Raw genomic sequence first — 7,812 nt, forward strand, 5'->3', positions numbered from 1 at the left:
AGTCATGAGCTTAGTGAATTAAAAAAATAAAACTGCAAAAATTTTTGCAATCTTTCACGTAAAACTTACTAGAGTATAGTTAAATAGGCTCCTTCCTTTGTGGCTTCTCTGGTCCTCTGTTATGGTATGTTACTGTCATGGACCTTAATTATCTGCACTATGTTCCCTTTTACTGTATGTTGTAGTCTCTACCTGCATGCCAACGGCATTGCAAAAAGCTCCTGTTTGTCTAAACCTCACTTGAACCGGGTTTGATTTTATGTAATTCTCCATCACAATGCAAGACAGGAAAGACCTGCGCTCATGACATATATGCCTAATGGCACCGTTGGACAAGGGTAGTTAGTTGGTTGCATAACCAAAATCTTTAACACCATTTAAGAAACTTCTGCTTGCAAATCTGATTGCTAGGCCTATTTTGCCTCTGAAACAGTGCCAACCATGCTTGCAAATTATTTGGAGATATAATTTTAGTACCTTTTAGTGTGTACAGTGTTTATTTCTGCGACCCTGCTGTATGTGTGCTAGTAATGTTAGTACATCATTTTATAGTTGCATTGCCTCTACACAACTTTGTTTTTGTAGAGGCAATTGGTCCTCATAAAAGTTGCTGGGATGGCTAATTAGAAGGACACTGGTTTAATATCTCTACAGTTGAGGATTAGAATAGAAGACACATACTATAACTAGAGAAAAAAGAGGTGAATATGTGAAAAAGGAGGTACAAGGGCAGAAAAGTGAAGTCAATCTTAATAGATTTAATGACCTTTGGTTTAGTTGCATTAACATGGAATTGGTGTTTTGGACAATGATGGACTACTCATGCTGTATATCAATTATATCATTAATTGAATTCCTTAAGAAGTCTGTGCGGTGATGTCTACCATAATTGCAGCTGGATTGACTGGAAAGCTGGAATATACTGGTGCCCTGCAAAACAAAAAGTTGGCCTATGGAATCCTCTATGGATTGTATGTTAATATACCCATGTGGGACAACTGGATTGTGCTTCTCATATAGTTGCATAGAAAGTTCAATGCTTTAGAAGTTATTTCCCTTGTATTTCTTCCCGTCTTTGTGAAGGAATTGTGTCTTGCAGCGTGCTGTCAAAAGAGGTGAATCAATTTGTTATTTGCTTTTCTGTGGGTTGGTATTCACCAGTTTGTTCTGAAACTTCTAAATAGGGTTAAAGCTAATGGCTTAGTGCTAAAATCTCAAAAGTAGCAAATTTTTATTTTGATGAAATTTGGAAATATTTGGAACATTACTTTACAAGATCTATGCATGGATTCACAGTCAAGGGACTCATCTTTTGGCCGGAATGGGGAAGGCCTGACTTTGACTCTCGGTAGGGGAGGTTGTACATGCCCTGTGGCATGTCCTATATTTTCCAAAAAAAAAATTTAAAAAAAACTAAGATGCATATTCTTTTTCATAGATTATTATTGAAGTAACATGCCATTTTTGGCCAATTATCCAGTTTTAATTGCTTTGCCATGCATGCTCTGAATTACTTTTATATTTAATGTGTGTTCTCTTCTTGACTTGTATTCAACACATTTGTTTGATTGCTTATAGGCATAGGCTATCAGGCAGCCCACTTTGCCAACTTGGAAGGCCATGATGTCTCATTGAGAAATGGTGAAATTATTCAGTGTGAGAAGGGAGATCTCTTAGGCACATTTGAAAGGCATTGCTGGTGTTTCATCTACCCATTTGTTAAATCATTAGGTTAACAAAAAATCAGGATAAGCTGAAATAATTACATTTTCTCAATTCTCAGATTTGATTCCAGGGATTTTAAATATCTCTATAGTCAATATTGATAACATTTGCTTTGGCTTATATGGTTGCTTCTGATGTGTGATGATTGGAGGTCTGAAAAGCTTAGCAAAACCATTAAAACCTTGAGTTGATGTCAGTCACCTCAGGAAATTAAAAGATTTTTTTTTTTATTCTTTGGGCGGGGGGAGGGGATGTGGTCCCTTGAGAAAAACTTACTCTTGTTTGCTTGCTTCCTTGATGCAAATGATTGAACCTTCTGTTGATTTTTATCTTTTTATTTTTATGTCAAATTACGCGAAAATGTAGATAAAAAGTAACTGATTATCAGTTTATCAGCTCCATCTGTTGTGCATTTAGTCACAAAAGCTGATGCTTACATTGCTCGTAGCAACTAGGTCACAATAATATAGTTACAATCTTGAAACATTTTGCACTTATGCCAGTGTATCATAATAGACAATGAAAAGCTGCTGCTGTGTTATTATACTTAACTTGAGTTGGAGGTACAGTGTGCCTTGGGTGTTCATTGCTATAAAAGACCCCTCTCTCTCTTTCACGCGCTTGCACACACACACACACACACACACACACACAGACACATCTCACAAATACATCCCCATTTGGTTTTCCTTTGTAACTACATGATTTTACATGTGTAATTTAGTGGAGTTAGTCCACTTGTTGAGACATGGTGAAAAGATGATTCCAACTTTTCTGCACTGGTTGGGGCATGCGTAAGAATGGACAAAATGTGATGTAACAACAGTTGCATCATTTAATATTTCATTTGGGAGATCCTTGTAATAATCAACATTAGGATCATATGATATTGGAATATCTATTGTATTACAAATTTTCTGTTGAACGCAATTCTGAATATTTCTTTTAAAGGAACGTGGCTACACTATTTATAATCTTCTAATTGCTTCTATTTTTTTTTTTTAGTCTATACAGATCTCTTAGGTGGGGGATGAGAAGGCCAAACTTGTCATATTGTTGACTTCAGCAATGAAGAAAAGGGCTGGCGTTTTTAGTTACATCTGGGACCTCCTGAGAGAACAGTGTTGAGCATTTTATATGATTTATATATAATGAAAAGTACCATGCCAGAACAAGTGGCTAGTGCCTGGTGCATTAGTAAAATTCTTGAGCTCTCTATCAGACTTTCACATGTTTTGAGTTTTAGAGCACTTGCTTCATTTGAAAAATACTACAGATACAGGCAATGCATGTAATTCTGCTTATGTGACAACCATAGATTCTTTTTCCATTGATTTTCTACTCCCGCTTCTATTTTATAGTCTCAACTGGTTCAAAATTTATGGCAGCTTGTTTGATGAGAAGGGAATTACCATGTCATATTTGCTACACAATGAAATAGCTTTATTTGTGCTTTTAGTGACCGGTTTGTCAGGGGTTCAAGTCCAAGAAAACAATGCATAAAAGCAGTACTAAGACTGTATACACTGTGGCGACCTTCCCCCTAATCCCGCAAAGCGGGAAGCCTAGTATCCTGGGATGCCCCTTTTTTTTTTTGGCGCTTTTAATGAACTGCAAGTTCGTGGGTGTGCTTGGATGTGGGATCCTTTTCCATGAAGGAGATGCTCCATTCTCGTGGAATTGATTATAGTTGGAGCACATTTGTATAAGAACGGTATGGGTCCTGGATTTAATCCAGCATAGATGGGCCTTTTCCTTTGTGGCTTGTATTTCACATATACACTAAGATTGATATCAATATTAGTTTGGTGGCTGACCTTTCTAATGCTGAGACACCTTTTCCTTTTGCTTTGACCCAACAATTTGCCCTGTATTTGTAGCTGTCCACCCTCTCTAGCGTTTATTGAAGGGCCAGCTGGGTTTTCTTTTTTGATACCATGCACCCTTACTCCTACTAAAGTGCTTTATATTATCGTCAGTCTGCAACTTGAATTTGGAAATTGTAAGATCTTTTGTGAACAAAAATACTTGGTGAAAAGGTTGTGCAATGTCTTTCAAACATGCAAATTGGTTTGAACTTCAGCTTATTTGATTGCCATATTTAGTTTACCCTTGAAGATTAGCCAAAACTTTGGCAACTTTGACTGTCATGTTTTATTGGCTTGGCCCTGTGGAACTGAAGATGTGAGGGAGAAGGGGGCTTATGAAGTCCCAGATGTGCCATTTTCGGGATTTGCAGAGGAGAAGCTCTCGCAACGACGGCGGTTTCGGGAACGTGAGGGAGCCGTTTGGGGATAGTAGAGGAGATTCAGATGGTGGTAGGTGCAGTTTCGGGTTTTGTAGAGGAGTCTTGCGACGACGGTCTAGATTTCAAAACCAGAGTGAAGTTCGACACCCACGGGGGCTTTAAGCTCTGCCTCTCTCCCGCTCGCATCCCATATCCACATCCCTAGCCTCCTCCTATTGTGCGCGATTCGCCAAAGAGTAGAGTCACTAGTTGCAACCACAGATGGTTGCCCATCTCGTCACCTGTCAGATCTCCAGGACATTGAATTGGGTAAGCCATTTTTCTACCTGTACTCTAAACATCCTTAATCAGATATGTCTCTCTTCAACCATCTAAGATTTTGTTGAAGACACCTATGCTCTAGAGTTTCGATGGCGGCGCCTGTTGGTCCTCTTGGGGGTCCTCCACCAGTGGGGCCTCTTTCAAAAGGTGGTTCAGGACCTTTGTCGTATGCCCAAGTAGTATCACGTTCTTATGTTGTTAACTCATCGTCTTCCTTTTTCAAACTGCCCACTGTTGATGTGGATGGAGAAATTGGTTTCATATTCTTTGAGGCTGAGATGAACAAAGTGGCGAAAGATTTCTGATTTGCGTTGGTTTTAAAATTTTTGCGCTCTAGATCATTCATTAACGTTATTCGTTTGAATATCATAAAGTCGTGGGACCTTTCAGAGATCCCTTTTGTTAGTTTCATGGATGATTTTCATGTACTGGTTTAGATGAAAAATGAACAAGTTTCTTCATGGATGGTCTCGTGAAGGAAGGATTTTGGTTGGATTTCCGTTTCGTCTTTTTCTATGGACAGGATTTCAATCTGAAGCAGGAACCATCCTTGACCCTTCAATGGTTATTTGTCCCTGGTCTTTCGATACATATGTACATGCCTGATTGTTTACAAATTCAAGCCACAAGGTTTGGTCGATACTTGGGAACTGACAATGCTACGCTTAACTAAATTAGGGCTACAAGTACGAGAATGTGTGTGGAGGTGGATTTATTGGTAGATCAGGTGGATGCATTTCCGATTGTGGTTTCTGCAAATTAGAAAATTTGGCAGGAAGTGAGGTACAAAAAACAAGGATTTTATTATGAGAAATGTCATAGACAAGGGCATTCAAAGGTGGTACGTCGAGTGGGTGAAAGAAAATAGAAAATTGGAGATAGAAGTAAGGATACGAAAAATGCTAGACAAGAAAATCGACAAGAAGTTTGGCGTGTGAAGAAATTGGACAAAAGGAAAGAAGTTTAGAGAGAATTGATAGATTCATGCATTGTTGAAGAACCTTTAAAGGTGACTCATGTTCAAGAGGGAGCAACGACATCACAAAGTTTGCCAGTGGTTGAGACAGTTTCGCAAAGTGAGATGGAAGAGGGAGAGTTTGTTCCTGAAGATCCGAGGTCTAAAGTGGAGATTTTGCAGATGAGCACAAAACAATATGAGGTTGTGCAGAGGGAGGAGATTGTTAAATTAGTCATGGATGCTCTCGACACTGATATTTTGTTAGTGGAAGATGGTATAGTAGTGCGTGATCAGTTGATGACATCTAGTGATATGGTTTTAGAAATCTTGGAACAAGAGTATACAATCATGCCTAGGTATGTCCCACATAATTGTGAATTGGATAGGGAGGTGGAGACAAATACTTTAGAAAAACTCTCATTGGAAAAAAGGCTATTGTTCGGATGATGATTTAAATGTTTTGTTGGTTAAGTTGAAGGATATTAATGGGCAAAGTGAGAAGAAGTCTGAACGGGTTATTAGTCGTCCAAATAAACTTGATTTATGATTAATACAATTCTAGTGTGGAACGTGCGGGGTTTAGACACGACTAAAAGCCGTTTACAAAAGTTAATAAGGAAATTTTTGCCTTTTATTTTGGTTATTTTAGAGCCATTTTCTGAAAAAATTTTGATGTCGCAATGGGTTGACTTTTTAAATTTTTTGAATTTTTTGTGCGAATGCATCGATTGGGGGGGGGGGGTAAACTTTGGATGTTTTGGGAAGAGGGAGTGCACTTTGAGTTACAACATATGTCTGATCAAGTTATTTCGGGTATTTTTAGTTCTGTGGAACATAATTTCTTGGCTTCATTTATTTATGCTAAATGTCATCAAATAGATTGTCGAAAACTTTGGAATGTTTTGGAGTTTGTAAAGAGGGATGATTTCCCTTGGTTAGTGGCGGGAGATTTTAATATCATCCGTTTAGATTCGGAATGTATTAGTGGTCATACGAGGCCGTTATCGGCTACGAAGGAATTCGATACTTGCTTGGACAACTGTGGTCTTATGGATTTGGTTGGTATTGGCAACAACATGTCTTGGTGTAATGGTCACAGTGGAAATTCTCGGAGTTGGGCAAAATTGGATATGGTCTTCTATAATTTGAATCTTCCCCAATCTTTGCCAAATATTTATTTTGAGTATGGAAAGAGGAGGACTTCAAATCATAACCCATTGATTATTCAATTTCATAGAAATTTGCATCGGTATGGTCCTTCTCCTTTCAGATATCAGAATATGTGGTGCACTCACCAGTCTTTTAAGTCTTGCGTGGAGGAAGCCTGGAGGGAGGAGTCACATGGCATGAGTTTAGTTAGACTTGCTGCTAAATTGAAGCATACGAACGTTGCAATTCGAAACTAGAACAAACAGGTTTTTGGACATGTGCATCAGAACATTAAAAAATTGGAGGAAAGTATGGAGGTTCTAGAGGCTCAGTTTCAGGAAGTGTATTCGCCAGGAATGGAGGAAGATTTCTTCCTCACTAAACTCAAGTTGGAAGCTTGGGAAAAGAGGGAGGAGATTCGTATTTCTCAGCTAGTCAAAAAGAAGTGGTTGGAGGCGGGGGATAACAATACAAAGTTTTTTCATGCATTTTTGAACCAAAAGAGGAAGAAGACTATGATTCATTCATTGAAACTTACGAATGGAGAAGTGTTAGATTCTATGGAGGCTGTTTATGAGGGTGTAGTAAGGTATTTTCGAACAACTAATCTCGTTGATATAGTGAGAATATTGCTTTTTGTCATGAACCATTTGAGGTGGGGGTAAGGGATGCTATTCTTTCTATCCCGAGAAATAGTAGCCCAGGTTTGGATGGTTTTGGTTTAGCTTTTTTCCACGATTGTTGGGGTATTGTAGAAGAAGTGGTGATCGATGCAGTTAGAGATTTTTTTGCTGGGTCTCCTCTTCCTAGATTTTATTCTGTATCTTACATTGTTATAATCCCAAAAGTTCAGAATCCCTAGAGTTTTGACAAGTTTAGGCCTATTAGTCTTTGTAGTGTTATCTACAAATTTTTTTCAAAAATTATTGTTGGAAGGATGACAGGTTTATTGTCTGCATTGATTTCTTCGGAGCAGGGAGCTTTCATTCCTGGTAGAAGTATATTTGAGAATATTTCATTGGCACAAGAAATGATTCATTCGCTGCATAAGAAGTCTAATGGTGGAAATGTAATGATCAAAGTGGACATAGTTAAGGCATATGATAGGGTCGATTGAGATTTTTTAAACTTGGTTCTGGAAAGTTTTGGATTCTCACGGAGATTCTGTGGTTTAGAGGCGGAATGTGTTTCCTCTCCTTGGTTCTCCTTTATGATGAATGACACTTATAAAAGTATCTTTAAACCTTCTCGAGGGCTTCGCCAAGGAGACCCTCTATCTCCTTATCTATTTATTATTTTATAGGAAGTTCTTTCTCGATTTCTAAAGAAATTTTTATGGAGAATGAGATAGGGGCTTACTATCATCCTCGTGGGGCGCCTTTGGTATCTCACCTTCTTTATGCGGATGACA

General features: G+C 38.4%; 1 protein-coding gene across 5 annotated transcripts in view; it reads left to right on the forward strand.

Moving 5' to 3' along the window:
- The window catches only part of LOC131150592 (helicase and polymerase-containing protein TEBICHI), a 42,970-nt gene extending 39,867 nt beyond the window's left edge, over positions 1-3,103 (forward strand). For all 5 annotated transcript variants that reach the window (XM_058101409.1, XM_058101411.1, XM_058101412.1 and 2 more), the window contains one exon: positions 2,731-3,103. The gene's annotated coding sequence lies outside the window, so the exon portion shown is untranslated. The remainder of the gene's footprint in view (positions 1-2,730) is intronic.
- The last annotated feature ends 4,709 nt before the right edge of the window (positions 3,104-7,812 follow it).

Source organism: Malania oleifera, chromosome 3 (assembly GCF_029873635.1).
Source record: "Malania oleifera isolate guangnan ecotype guangnan chromosome 3, ASM2987363v1, whole genome shotgun sequence".
Taxonomy (NCBI): domain Eukaryota; kingdom Viridiplantae; phylum Streptophyta; class Magnoliopsida; order Santalales; family Ximeniaceae; genus Malania; species Malania oleifera.